Genomic DNA, 15505 nt, shown 5'->3' with positions numbered 1-15505 from the left:
AAGAAGGTTACCAAATAAGTCGTAATTGATTGAGGTTATTGTTCATTATTTATATAGTCTAAGCCTCGCCATCACCGTGGCCCCTTCCTTTACTGTTCAAAACAATATTTCAAAGAATAAAAGCTATATCATATAAAGATTACATTGTCAAATTAAAAGAAAACAACAAGAAAAGGCTCTTAGGACAAACAACTTCTATTACTGCTTGCTTAAGAAAAAGCTTCTTTCTACTAAGAATAAGACTATCTAAGATAGACTATCATCAAGAAGTGAAATTAATCATTTTTATACAACTCTGAAAAAGTTCCGCTGGCTTTGCCTCTCGTACAGACTACCTGCCTTGGCTGTTACCCAATTTTACGGACAGGCAGAGTAAGACAACTCCAATGCGCCGACTGAATCCATCTGTGAAGCAGAATTCTTTTATGTAGTAAATAGCTCAGTCGTATTACTGGCAAATCAGGTCCCAAAAAGGTAATTGCAGACGCCTTAGTACACCAGAAAACATATTCGTCCATTCTATTAAAAAAAAAAAAATTTAGTCGACATTTTTTAAACTTATTTTTAAGTAAAAGTTAAAATTTTTAAACAGTTAGGAATTTGAAGTATTCCTACCATTTGAAGACAAAAAAATATTAGCCTATGTCCCTTTTCACGATACGGCTAGTGATCATTTCAGTTACACTACAAAAAAAAATCGCAGAGCTTTTAAAAATAAAAATAGTTTATATGTTTTTAGCTCAAATTGTACGGAATTGAATGCACTTTCTTTTCGAATTTGAAAAAAAAAAATTGTTACCTTGAAGAAATTTCGAGTTTTTAGCTTTTCTTTGAGATATTTGTTGAATTTTACAGCACTTATTTTGAAACTGCAGTAAATAGAGAAAAAAATAGTGTTTTTTTTTCAATTTAAAAATCATGTTCTTATAGATCTAGATCTCTTCTTTTGATTGATATAACATTACGCCAGATTCCTCTTCCCAATAAGTCGCAAAAAAATCCTGAATCACACTTATTTATAGGCTAAATTTGGCGTTTTTGGCCTATGTCTCAGAAACGCCCCAACGGCGAACATGCGCCCTACGATATTCGTTTTCAGCATGGTCGACTACCCTTAGATCCGTCCTGTTAGATCCGTTCCGGCATGGGTCGGTGTACGATACAGAATCTGGCGCTCTGACTATTATACATATTCCAATAATTTCTTATTACTAGTTGCCAGAGTCCACTTAAAGATCGTTAAAAACGTCTTAAATCCAAACAGGTCTAAATAGACGTACACATTTTGACTCGCATCGATATAAATTCTCATCATTATAGCGAATTGCACAGTTATGGTCAAGGTCGGAATTGTCAAAATCAGTCAGAATTCCAAAGCGACACGTCCATCTTAGAAGTTACTGTTTTGTTCGTGTAACGGAACCATGCATTCAGTGCATTGAAGGAAATACCATATAAAACAAAAGATGACGATTTCCGATGCCTTCTCCGAAATTTATGGTGCTTATTGTGGCGAGAAAATTATTTAGACCCTTTCTAGACAGATCTTAAATCCAAACAGGTCTAATTAGACGTACACAATTTGGACTCACATCGATATAATAATAATCATAATAATAATTTATCTGTCACCCACTTCACAAAACAGAGGTTAAGTGGAGTAGATACAAAAGAAAAACAGCAAAAGTAAAACCAGAAACAAATTTAAACACATAAAGAAAAAAGACGGATAAAGCGATGAAAACATCCTAGCCTATAAAGCGCTTCAATAGCTAGCTTGGCAGATAATTTTTCTAAAACATCAGTAATATCTGTTGCACAATACTTTTTAGCCAGTTTTGTATTCCGGTAAGAACGAGGTAGATATAAAAGAAATTTGCAGTACCGGTAATAATTTATACGAATACGTTTTAAACCACCAGTCAACAGAAGTGACCTAATACCAGAACAGAAGAGTGCAGAATGATAACAAAAATTTGAGTAAAGCCGAGTTAACGCTCTTCTTCTATAGTGTCCACGATTTGCCACAATCTTAGAGCAACCGAGCCTCAGCTTATCACTAAATAATATGAAAAAAACTTCGTTTTCTTAAAGAGTTAAAGAGGCTGCGTCCCAAAGTCGAACCTTAAAACGTACAGGAATTAGAAGAGGCAGTTGGGGGGCTGCCGCCCCCCAAACCCCCAGCTTTTAAAGACTCTTTTGTACAGGTTTTTTTTTTGGGGGGGGGGGGGACTTCATTGTTACTAATTACTAGTTTCGGCGCAATGGTTCTCCTGTTCTCTTGTGTTTAACATTTTTCGAAGTTATTCCATTATTCATTCATTTCAATTTTTTGTTAATTAAAAGAGGGCCTTTCCGAAGCCAAGAGCTGGGGGTTAGCAAAAAAACAAAAAACCTGTACAAAAGAGTCTTTAAAAGCTGGGGGTTTGGGGGGCGGCAGCCCCCCAACTGCCTCTTCTAATTCCTGTACGTTTTAAGGTTCGACTTTGGGACGCAGCCTCTTTAACTCTTTAAGAAAACGAAGTTTTTTTCATATTATTTCTGTACGTTTTTCTACAATCCATGGTGGATGTAATTTAATAATTCCTGTACTCCTCGTACAGGAATTAGGAGAGGAACTTGGGTGGCTGCCGCCCCCCCCCGCTTTTAAATCATTGTATAAAATAGAAAAAAAATAGATAGAATGACCGAAATGTTTCTTTTGCTCATAAGAAGCTAATATTCTGTTATCTCTCAAATGATAAGCTGTCCAGGTGTTATCAAAAATTTTTCTGGAATGGAGCTGGATTTTTATGATGCTTGCAGTCATTCTCGCCGTGCCGAGCTGATTATTTTGATGTACTTGAATGTTGATATTCGTAACTTTTAAGAATTTCAAAAATTAACATGGGACTATTAGACTATTAGGACTATAAGAAGACTATTAGGAGAGGCAAACCCCCCGCTTTTAAAGACTCTTTTGTACATGTTTAATTTTTTTTCATATTAATTCTGTACGTTTTTCTACAATCCATGGTGGATGTAATTTAATAATTCCTGTACTCCTCGTACATGAATTAGGAGAGGAACCCCCCCCCCGCTTTTAAATCATTGTATAAAATAGAAAAAAAAATAGATAGAATGACCGAAATGTTTCTTTTGCTCATAAGAAGCTAATATTCTGTTATCTCTCAAATGATAAGCTGTCCAGGTGTTATCAAAATTTTTTTGATGTTGTGAAAAAAAACCGCCCGTAAGGGACTTGAACCCTTGACCCGAGGATTAAAAGTCTCACGCTCTACCAACTGAGCTAATAACTTGCATGTGTGTAAATATAACTTCTCAATAGATTTTAAAAATTTCAAATTAACATGGGCTCTTATGGAGAGAAATCCGTTAATTTAAATAGCTAATGGGTGGTTTCTGGAAAACAGGGAAGGAGTTATCGGATCAAGCTGAAATTTCGCGGATAAGCTCCTGGGCCGTAGGGGACCTTAACTTGTGAATTTCAGCCCGATCGGACAACGTTAAAAGGGGTGGGGGGGAGTTGGAGGGTCGAAACTTCCGGGGGGTTAAGATTTTCCTACGAAACTTTCATGGGCACTTACTCGGAGAATTCCTCATCGAATGAGTCTTCGTACACCCAGATCCGATGTCGGATGTGACCTGTAGGCGTGGCGAAAAAGAAAGTAAATGAATTTTAAGTGGCTATGCGTGGTTTCTGGAAAACAGGGAAGGAGTTATCGGATCAAGCTGAAATTTCGCGGATAAGCTCCTGGGCCCTAGGGGACCTTAACTTGTGAATTTCAGCCCGATCGGACAACGTTAAAGGGGGGCTTGGGTTGACAGGTCGAAACTTTCGGCCAGATTTTCCCCATGAAGAAAAAGTTGGAGGGGGATGAAATTTTGCAGGTTTCTTAGTTGGAGCTCGGGCTACGAAATGCATCCCTCCCCATCCGTCTGCGACCACTGGAACCGAAGATCGCTTAACATTGTCGTGTGCCGCCTCTTTATAGAGGCACGAGTGTGCCTCCTTGATATCTTTGACAGCACGAGACTGGAGAGCATTCATAGAATCGCAAACTGTTATACCAAGCCAACGACACGATTTAACACGAGGAATACTAAACCTATCGCAGTATAGTGATTCTGAACAATTATTACCGTTGAAAACAAGAAACTCGCACTTGTCAATATCAAACAGTTCGTGGTAATGAACTGTAGTAAGGAGCGACCCGGCTCAATAGTAACCGAAACTCTAAAAAATGGAATTTGTATACCAATAGTTACATCAAAAGAATCGCATTTTAATGCTTATTTTAAATATATAAGTTTCATCAAGATTAGTCTTGAGAAAATTGGCGTTATTGCAGAAAATATGGGATCCCCCCTAAAAGTCATACAATCTTAACGAAAATCACACCATCAGATTCAGCGTATCAGAGAACCTTTTTGTAGAAGTTTCAAGCTCCTATCTGCAAAAATGTGGAATTTCGCATTTTTTGCCAGAAGACAAATCACGGATGCGTGTTTATTTTATTTTTTTTCTTTTCCAGGAGTGATCGTATCGACTAAGTGGCCCTATAATGTCGCAAGAGGGCTCTTTCTAACGGAAACTAAAAGTTATAGTGCCCTTATTAAGTAACCCAAAAATTGGAGGGTACCTAGGCCTCCTTCCACGCTCATTTTTCTACAAAGTCACCGGATAAGAATTCTGAGATTGCCATTTTATTCACCATCGTCGAAAAACCTAATAACTATGTCTTTGGGGACGACTTTCTCCCCCGCAGTCCCCGTGGGAGGGGCTTCAAGTTACGAACTTAGACCTGTGTTTACATATAGCAATGGTTACCGGGAAGTGTACAGATATTTTCAGGGAAATTTTTTGGTTTAGGGGGAGAGATTTGAGGGGAGGGGGGGGTTACGTGAGAGGATCTTTCCATGAAGGAACTCTCATAGGGGAAGACTTTCAATGAAGGGGGCGCAGGATTTTCTAGCATTATTTAAAAAAAACAATGAAAAAATAAATTTAAAAAGTTTTTTCTACTGAAAGTGAGGAGCAGTATTACAAGTTAAAACGAACAGAAATTATTAAGCATTTCGTGGACTTACCTCCTCGTAATACCTCGCTCTTTACGCTTAAGTATTTTTAGTAATTTCAAATGTTTATTCTATGGCCTTTGTGATTCAGGGGTCATTCTTAAGGAGTTGGGACAAAATTTAAGCTTTAGTGTAAAGAGCGAGGTATCGACGCAATAAAAATATATGCAATAAAAACATACGAATATAGAAGTTCGATACGTAAGTTAATTCGTAAGCTACGTATATTTTTTATTAATGAAAACGTTCGTAATTAATTAAAAGTTCTAGTTGCCTTTTTAAGTAATCAAAAAATTGGAGGGCATCTAGGCTTCCTCCCTCGCTCCTTTTTTCTCAAAATCTTCCGATTAAAGCTATTAAAAAGCCATTTAGCCAAAAAAAAAAAATCAATATGCAAATTTCGTTTTAATTATTTATATGCGGAGAGCCAAGATCAAAACATGAATTAATTTAAAAAGTACAGAAATTAAATAAAAAAAAACAAGTTTTTTTTAAACTGAAAGTAAGGAGCGACATTAAAACTTTAAAACAGAAAACTTTAAAACGACATTAAAACAGAAAGTACTCCGTATATGAAAGGGGATGTTCCCTTCTCAATCCCCCGCTCTTTACGCTAAAGTTTGACTCTCATTTTCAATTCTACTTTACTGAAGAGTAAAAAACTTTGGAGTAAAGAGCGGGGCGTTCAGAAGTTGTATAAAAATGATTGATTTCACTTCTTGATGATAGTCTATCATCCATCCTAGAGCAAAACTAAGGCCAATCGATTTCGGGCCATGCCCCATCTAGGCAATTCTAGGATCCTGATGTCCCGCACTCGTAACATTTAAATTTGTTATTAAAAATTTTACGCATGCTCACCTGATGGGAGCTTAAAAGACTATTAACTTATTATCTTTTTTGGGGTCGTCCCCTAGCTATAATTTATGCGAGTAAAAAATATTGTCTGAATATGACGCCTTTTTATACTATCATGTATCTTTTTTGCTCTGTAAATGAATTCAAATGTGATGTCTCATGAATTTAAAAGTTCTGCCCATGACCCACCAAAACATTGTCATGCCCCACAGGTGGGGCCTGTTTTCTACGTTGGGAATCATGTGCAGAGAGTAAGGGTAATTCATAAGGGTTATTCAAATTGTCTGTCAGTTCTTTGAGCCATTGGAAGGCAATTGGAGACTAAAAATGATTCAAAGATTTATGACCGACCATGTCCACAGGACTTGCAGGCAAGTGGGTGACTGACATTGTTCATATGATATGAGTTTTTGTTCCTGGGAAACCTTGCCTACACTTAAATTGTATCAGTGGTGACTAAGATTTTTGGGTTAATTCTTGAAGGACAATGTCTACTGGACTTCTAGGCAAAGAAGAGAAAGTTGCAATCTTTTACATTTTATTTTTTATGTTGTTTGGCAGTGATGGTTTATGTTTAAAAAGAAGTATTTTGCCTGTTGCCATGACCCTTTCGCTTTTTACCAAAAATATCTATCTAGCTAGCCTACCTATATTTTCAGTTATTTTATTGTTAGTAGAAACAAGCATTTTTTTTAAGCAAGCAGTAATAGAGGTCGTTTGTCTTAAGAACATGTGTTTGTTGTTTTCTTTTAATTTCACAATGTAACCTTTATATGATAAAGCTTTTATTCTTTGAAATATTGTTTTGAAGGGTAAAGGAAGGGGCCTCGGTGATGGTGAGGCTTAGACTATATAAATAATGAACAATAACCTCCATCAATTACGACTTATTTGGTTACCTCCTTTAAACTATTAAGTAAAAACACTAGTTTTTTTAAACTGAAAGTAAGGAGCGACTTTAAAACTTAAAACGAGCAGAAATTACTCCGTATATGAAATGAGTTGTCCCCTCCTCAACGCCTCGCTCTTTTCGCTAAAGTTTTTAATTGTTTAAAAAAGTAGAATTGTGGCAAAGAGTCAAACTTTAGCGAAAAGAGCGAGGGATTGCGGAGGGGACAACCCATTTCATATACGGAGTAATTTCTGTTCGTTTTAAGTCTTAATGGCGCTCCTAACTTTCAGTTAAAAAAACTAGTTTTTTTTTATTTAATTTCTGAACGTTTTTGAATTAATTCATGTTTGATTTTGGCTCTCCTCACATAAATTATTAAAATGAAATTTGCATATTAATTCTTTTTGTGGCTAACTGACTTTCTCTTAGTTTTGATCAGACGATTTTTAGAAATAAGGGGTGGGGAAGGAGGCCTAGTTGCCCTTCAATATTTCGGTTTCTTAAAAAAGCAACTATAACTTTTAATTTTTAACGAAGGTTTTTATTAGTAAAGAATATACGTAACTTAAGAATTAACTTACGTAACAAACTTTTACATTGTAATATCTTATTATGTATATGAGGGGTTTGTCCCCTCGTTAATACCTCGCTCTTTACACTGAATCTTAAGTTTTGTCCCAATTCTTTAAGAATGACCCCTGAATCAGAAAGGCCGTGGAATAAATAGTGTAAATTACTAAAAATACTTAAGCATAAAGAGCGAGGTATTTATCTCCTCCTAAATACCTCGTTCTATATGCTAAAGAAATTTAATAAGCGACCCTATGCGTATCCTCAGTAAAATTGGAGATGAGGCCTTGGACTAAGACATGACAGTAAAACCCTCTTAGTCCATGATAATGCCGATTGGTTTCCTCAAGTCCTCGCCCTGTTTTGTTAAACCTATTCCTTCTGAAATTTCTTTGTCCTCGTTTAAACTATAACGCGTAACAATTTCTTCAAATTTAAAGTGAGATATCCACGTTAAGGACATAGTCAATTTTGCTAACGTGTCTATCGCCCTCTTTAAGCTCCTATATAAATTTAACGTCCCCTTCCACTCCTTAAGGACTGACACGTCTTTTGTCGCCCGCATCTCGAATTTGCTTGTCCAATTTGGTACCATTGTATCTCTCACGAAGAATCGGAAAAAGATGGCTCAATCCAAAAAAAGCCTTACAAATAATTTTCGACGAAGGCAAGGTACCTTACTCTCTGCTCCTTAGGAAATCTAGTTTGGAAACCCTTGAGCGAAAGAGGGTTTCGTTGTACCTCCGTTTTTCTGAGGGTGCTGCCAAGACTGTTGCACTTATTTGCTTGTTCTCCCCTCTGTTTTTTTACTTTCCCTTTTAATTTATATATATTTTATATTATGCTCTCTTTTTTTTTGTGTTTATTCACTCATTCTTGTCCTCCCTTTTGACCAGTTTTTATCTCTTATCTCTTTATCTTTTACTGACTTTACGCAGTTTAATCATAGACACTTTTTTAGTTTTCCTGGTATATATATATATATATATATATATATATATATATATATATATATATATATATATATATATATATATATATATATATATATTGTTCTTTTTTATATTTATTTGCTTATTTTGTCCCCCCTTCCCTTTTTTAATGACCCTTTTGATTTTTTTCTGACTTGTATTTGTTTAAGTTTGGTTTGACTCGTTTTTATCTTAGTAGCCTTTTAATTGACTTATTACAATTTAATTATTGAACCATAAATAATTATTCATAATGATTTTTCTTTTTTGTTGTTTTTTGTTTTTTTGCATTTTTGCCAGTTTTAGTGCAACTATGTAATTTGTTGACTCCGAAGTCAACAAATCATCTTATCTAATCTTTGTATTATCTTTTATCTTTATCTTTTATATTAACTTTATCTTTTTATTCTAATTCTTTTATCTAATCTTATCTTAGTCATGGTGGTGGGGTGTTATTACATAGGGTGGGGGAGCCTAAAATGATGGAAAACGCTTAGATTGGAGGGATCGGGATGAAACTTGGTGGAAAAAATAAGCAGAAGCCTTAGATACGCGATTGACATAATTGGAAAGGATCTGCTCTATTGGGGGGGGGGGGGTATTCTGAAAAATTTGAAAAAATGTCGTATTTTTAACTTCCGAAGGAGTGATCGGATGTTCATGAAACTTCATATTTAGAAGGACCACGTAACTCAGGTCTCTTATTTCAAATCTCAACCGGATCCAGCGTAATTGGGGGGGGGCAGTTGGGGGGAACTCGAAATCTTAGAAAATACTTAAAGTGGTGAGATCAGGATGAAACTGGATGGGATGAGTAAAAATCTGTCTAAGGTACATGATTGACATAAACGGAACGGATCCGCTCTCTTTGGGGTAGTTAGGGGGGGGGGTTATTTCTGAAAAATTAGAAAAAATGAGGTATTTTTAACTTACGAACGGATGATCGTATCTCAATGAAATTTGATATTTAGAAGGATATCGTGTCTCAGAGCTCTAATTTAGATCCCAACCGAATCTGGTGACATTGGGGGGGGGGGTTGGGAGGGGGAAAGCTAAAACTTGGAAAACACTTAGAGTGGAGGGATCGGGATGAAACTTGGTGGGAAAAATAAGCACAAGTCCTAGATACATGATTGACATAACTGGAACGGATCCGCTCTCTTTGGGGTAGTTGGGGGAGGGGCTAATTCTGAAAAATTAGAAAAAATTAGGTATTTTTAACTTACGGACGGGTAATCGGATCTCAATGAAATTTGATATTTAGAAGGATATCGTGTCTCAAAGCTCTTATTTTAAATCCTGACCGGATCTGGTGACATTGGGGGAAGTTTGGGATGGGGAATCTAAAATCATGAAAAATGCTTAGATTGAAGGGTCTTACATACCTGATTTACATAATTGGAACGGATCCGCTCTATTGGGGGGGGGGGGTCAATTCTGAAAAATAAGAAAAATTACGTATTTTTAACTTACGAAGGAATGATCGGATCTTCATGACACTTCATCTTTAGAAGGACCTCGTAACTCAGATCTCTTATTTTAAATCTCAACCGGATCAAGCGTAATTGAGGGGGGGGCAGTTGGGGGGACCGGAAATCTTAGAAAATACTTAAAGCGGTGAGATTAGGATGAAACTGGATGGGAAGAATAGAAACCTGTCTAAGATACGTGACTGACATAACTGGATCGGATCTGCTCTCTTTGGTGGAAGTGGGGGGGGGGGTAATTTTAAAAATTGAGGGGTGACCAGATCTTAATGAAATTTGATATTTAGAAGGATCTTGTGCTTTAAAACTCTAATTTTAAATTCCAACCAGATCCTGTGACATTGGGGGGAGTTGGAGGGGGAAACCGGAATTCTTGGAAAACGTGAAAATTGGGGTATTTTTATCTTACGAATAAATAATAGGATCTTAATGAAATTTGATTTTTAGAAGGAATTCATGTCTCAGAGCTCTTATTTCAAATCCCGACCAGATCTTTTGACATTGGGGGGGGGAGTTGGAGGGGGAAATCTTGGAAAAACACTTGGAGTGGAGGAATCGGGATGAAGCTTGGTGGATAGAATAAACAAATGTCCTTGATACGTGATTGACAGAATCGTACTGGATTCGCTCTTTTTGGAGGAGTTTGGGGGGGAGGGGTTCAGTGATTTGGCGAGTTTGGTGGTTCTGGACGTGCTAGGAAGATGAAAATTGGTAGGCGTGTCAGGGAGCTGCACAATTTGACTTGATAAAGTCGTTTTCCCAGATTCGACCATTTGGGGGCTAAAGGGAGAGGAAAAATTTGAAAAAGTTTGGTATTTATAACTTACGAGTGGGTGATTGGATCTTAATGAATTTTGATATTTAGAAGGACATCGTGACTCAGAGCTCTTATTTTAATTCCTGACCGGCATTAACCCTCTTATTTTCCTTTTTAAGGCCATGTATATATCCATAGAATTTTGTTAGAGCTCATACCATATGATCTCTTGGCTCTTAGCTCTTCTCGCCTCGTCACAAGTGTCATATGAGCTCTTAGCTCTTGTTACATCGGTAGTTACTAGGTTGTAAGAAATAATTGTGATTACTATTTTCTTCCGTAACACGAAAGTCACATGTGGACCGAATTGTAATTACGCTTGACTTCAGCACCAATTATGTCAAATTTAACCAATCAAATTTAAGCCAATCAATCATCTTTACCAATCAAAGTTTAGATTTAAGGCAAAGTTTTTTGAAAATAGTAAATGCAGAATCTTCGAACAGTACTTTTCATATTTAATAGATGAAAATGGAAAGAGATGCAAATGCCTAGTATTCGTAAACAATACTACTACTTCTACTGACAACTTTCTGCAGCACCAAACCACCTAAGGCCAACATAGCTATGCACGCTCCTCCCATCCCTCTCTATTCAAAGCTTCCCTCTTTACAACCTCCCAGGAAGTTGCCTTTTCCCTTAAAGATTTCCTTAAGACATAATCATAACCTAAACGGGGACGATCTGCTTTCCATTTGGCCCTAGACGGTCGGTGGACAGGGAAAATCTTTGTTAATCTATCATCCGCAAAACGTGCCCTAGCCATCTCAACCGTTCTCTTATTATAGCCCTAGAAAGTAGGATTGAACCACACTTTTTGTGCAGCCTACTGTTTGAAATACCGGCTTTCAAATATCACTTTTTTTTTATTTTATTAAACCATACACACAGTGCATTTTGAATCACTTTTAAAGCACAATGGGCCAATTGCATAATTGTGGTGCGTTGTTATACCAAATATCCCTAGAGACATAGTTACGTAATTGTTCTACTCTTCTGATCAAAATGGATTCTCAAAATTATGACCGGATATGTTTGGAAAATGAATTTGCTTGGGAGGAGGGTCGCTTGCCCTCCAATCCCTTTTGAATCTTAAAAAGGGCACTAGAGCTTTTAATTTCCAATCGAATTAGCTCCTTTAAAAGTGTCAATGATAATTTCAGCTATTCTAGAGCAGCACCGCCTATGATATTACTTAAATGCTCTTTTGAAAACCGGCATACATATAGTTTTTTTGTTTAATTGAAACTCCCCCTAAACGTTCCCCAAAAGTTTCACCTTATTATCCTTAGCGTCATTATTTACAGTAACTGTAGTGGCATTATTAATAGTATGCTCTTAGTGCCTTCTGGCTAGTTCAAAATACGCCACAACATATTCTTAAAAGTCTAACTTAATAATTTAAGCTTTTCTTGAGATATTTCTTTGTCACCTTTTTGAAAATCTACATGCTCATAGTTGGTTTGGTTTAGTTCAAAATCACGTAAATATCCTTAATATGTATAGTAAAGCTGTAGTAGGGAGCATATTGGTGTCGGTACAAGCTTCTCAAGCCAGTTTTTCTATTCTTATTTTACGTTTCTTTGTGCAAATATGACGCAAGCAATGGTAGTAAAGACGTAAATAAAAGTAGCGTAGAAGCATGTCATTTTTAGTTCTGTTATATTTTAAGGCTGTTGTTTTTAATGCCTCTTCAATTGGTTGTAGTTACAATTCATTTTTTAATTTATGCATGCAAGAGTACAGTTTTTTCTTTCTTCGAAGGGGATCTGAGTTGCCTTTTTTCAGTGCAATGACATCTCGTTGTTATCTAAGTGAACATTGTAGTTTTTGAGAAACAACAAGAATATGTAAAATTCTATTTAATTGACTTCTTGCTATCTTGTAAAAGGGTTAGGTTAGGAAAATGAAACTTTCAGGTATGGGTCTACAGGCTAAAGTATGTCCTGGGAAGGCATTTTAAAGTACCCACCTCCACTCCTTCTCCCTCTAGAGGGCCCTGAAATTTGCCTTCATGACAGGTCTATACCTATTGAAATTTTGACAAAACAACATTTTACTTTAATTTTCAGTTACTAGTTGCTTTTTCTCTGCCTTTAGTTCTGAAAATGCAATTCCTGTTATTTGAGTTGAAAATGGAATTGAGCAAAGTTATGAAGCTGAAAACAATTTTGTTGTACTTCAATCTATGATCTATTTTGGTCTATTTTGCAAGGTTTCACTTTTATAACACATATTTTTAAAGGTCATCAAAGGTCAGAGCCCTCTAGAGGGAGAAGGAGTGGAGAAAAAGCAACTAGTAACTGGAAATTAAGGTAAAATGTTGTTTTGTCAATATTCCAATAGTTATAGACAGACCTGTTCTGTAGGCACATTTCACAGCCCTCTAGAGGGAGAAGGATTTTGATTGGTATAATTAAACTTGATGAAACTTATATATTTAAGATCAGCATAAAAATCTGATTCTTTTGATATATCTATTAGTATCAAAATTATTTATCGTTTCCTTTACTGTTGAGCCGGGTCGCTCCTTACTACAGTTCCTTACCATGAACTGTTTTATATATTTTAGCTAAGGACTTTGAAATTGAATGTCATGAGTTTTGTGCAAATTTTGTGATTTTGAATCTCCAAAGCTATTTTTTATGTGGTAAATTTTCTCTATTAATTTCAATTTCAAACAGGTTTAGGGGATAGTAGTAGCACAATAGTATATTTGACTAAACATATAAAAATTAATCAACAAAACAAACAACCAAGCACATACAAAACTTTACATTTCATGACCTTAAGGCCGTGATTAAGTAAACTGATGGAACTCGAAAATCCCATGTTAAAATTTAAAATTTATATTTAAAAAGTACTCAAGTATTCATTGGCGGAAGATACCGCTTTTAATATCAGACCGTAGCTTCTTAAAGATGCTACAAATTGTTTGCTAGGATTTTGCTCTATTTCCTCTAATTGCTTAGAAATCATAGAAAATGTTTAGCTCTTTTTCGCAAGTGTACTCTTTGAAGGATATGGCTTTTAGAACAAAAACCATTTTTCGATGTATTTTCCTATTTCCGAACAGTCCCATAGAATATTTTCTGCTACCTGAAATTTTAGAAGTTTTTTGCCAGAAAGAATCGTTTCAGATGGACCAACAGACCAAATTGACAAGCTGGTATAATAAACCTGCTATTTCCACTAATGAATTAAGTGCTTTTTGAAGGTTTTTTTTACAGTCGACGGTCTCTAGAGAATAGAGACAGAAGGCTACCCGAACTTCAATTTTGAAGCTCGATGTTTTCAAGTTCACTTAATCACGGCCTTAATTTATCTCTTTTTTGTTAATTGGTTTTACTTCTTCAATAACAGTTAAAATAAAATTTTTCACACAACACAAAGAAAACAATATTATGTTTAAATAATATTTTGCAAAGGTGTGCCACTGAGCTCCATATGCAACTCCGATTTAAATTGATCAACATTTTCTAATTCCCATTTAAATGGAATAAGCTTGTCAAGCTTGGACTTAGGACTCTTAAGGTTAGGTGCTAGGTTAAACCTCCTACTTGAAGACAGGTGATGAACCTCTGTTATATCTCTAAATCTGTAGAACAGAATTTTATTATGCGTCAAAAAGTGAAGGACCAATCAGCTGTATACCAAAGATAATCAAGCAGGTTGTACTAAACAAGGACAACTAAAAGATGAACTGGATTAACCTTATGTAGTTTCACCAGCAGGGACTTTTGTTTGGATTTCAAGTCTTATATCTCCTTTTTCTATTTCCTCTGAAAAGAAAATGTAAGTTCAGATTTTAGTTAAGTCGATAATAAATTATAAAAAAAGACGAAAAAGAAATATTATTTGCACCTTAATTGCTATATAATTCAGTAGCCAATAGGAATATCACTTTGGATGAACTAAAGCCGAAACCTTGTTGTAGCTGTATAATTTGGAATTGTTTGTATATAGGGTACCAGGGTGCTAGTTTATGAAAATGTATGGAAGAAGAGAATGTACATTTTTCAAAGTATGGGGAGGGAGTAATTTTGTTATTCTTTCAGTTTCAAAAGAAAATGCCAAAAAGGGTTATTTTCAAGACCGGAAAGGATTTTTTCCGAAAACTCTTGGTCGATACGATGACCCCTGGGAAAAAAAAACAAAAAACAAAAAAATAAACACGCACCTGTGATTTGTCTTCTGGCAAAAAATACAAAATTCCACACTTTTGTAGATAGGAGCTTGAAACTTTTACACTAGGGTTCTCTGATACGCTGAATCTGATGGTGTGATTTTCGTTAAGATTTTATGACTTTTAGGGTGTGTTTCCCCCTATTTTCTTAAATAAGGCAAATTTTCTCAGGCTCGTAACTTTTGATGGGTAAGACTAAACTTGATGAAACTTATATATTTAAAATCAGCATTAAAATGCGATTCTTTTGGTGTAGTTATTGGTATCAAAATTCCATTTTTTTGAGTTTTGGTTACTATTGAGCCGGGTCGCTCCTTACTACAGTTCGTTACCACGAACTGTTTGAAAGATGTCCATCGAACTCGTCGCCTACTTCATTTTGCAACCTAGCCTTGTCTAAAGCATTTGACAGTCTTTGTCATACTAAAGCATGGACAGCATTATGCCAGAGAGGAGTAAATCCGTCGTGTGCTTCGTTTTTGGTATTCCCGTTCTTACCTTCGCCTTAAGTCATTAGATAATCCTTAGTTTGGTCATATCCCTGTTCGTTGCAGTGTAAGACAAGGGCGAGTTCTTTCTCCGTATATTTTTAATGCTTTTATTGAAAATGTATTATCAAAAATATTGACTACATGCCTATTAGGA

General features: G+C 35.9%; 1 protein-coding gene across 9 annotated transcripts in view; it reads left to right on the top strand.

Annotated features, from left to right (window-relative positions):
* The window catches only part of LOC136024916 (uncharacterized), a 202087-nt gene that overhangs the window by 97708 nt on the left and 88874 nt on the right, over positions 1-15505 (top strand). The window contains exon 3 of one of the 9 annotated variants that reach the window (XM_065700493.1): positions 12920-12989. The exons of the other annotated variants lie outside the window; for them this stretch is intronic. The gene's annotated coding sequence lies outside the window, so the exon portion shown is untranslated. The remainder of the gene's footprint in view (positions 1-12919; positions 12990-15505) is intronic. 9 annotated transcript variants of the gene reach the window in all.

Source organism: Artemia franciscana, chromosome 3, assembly GCF_032884065.1.
Source record: "Artemia franciscana chromosome 3, ASM3288406v1, whole genome shotgun sequence".
NCBI classification, from domain to species: domain Eukaryota; kingdom Metazoa; phylum Arthropoda; class Branchiopoda; order Anostraca; family Artemiidae; genus Artemia; species Artemia franciscana.
The sequence above is the reverse complement of the archived record's forward strand: the minus strand, read 5'-3'. Positions and strand labels throughout refer to the sequence as shown.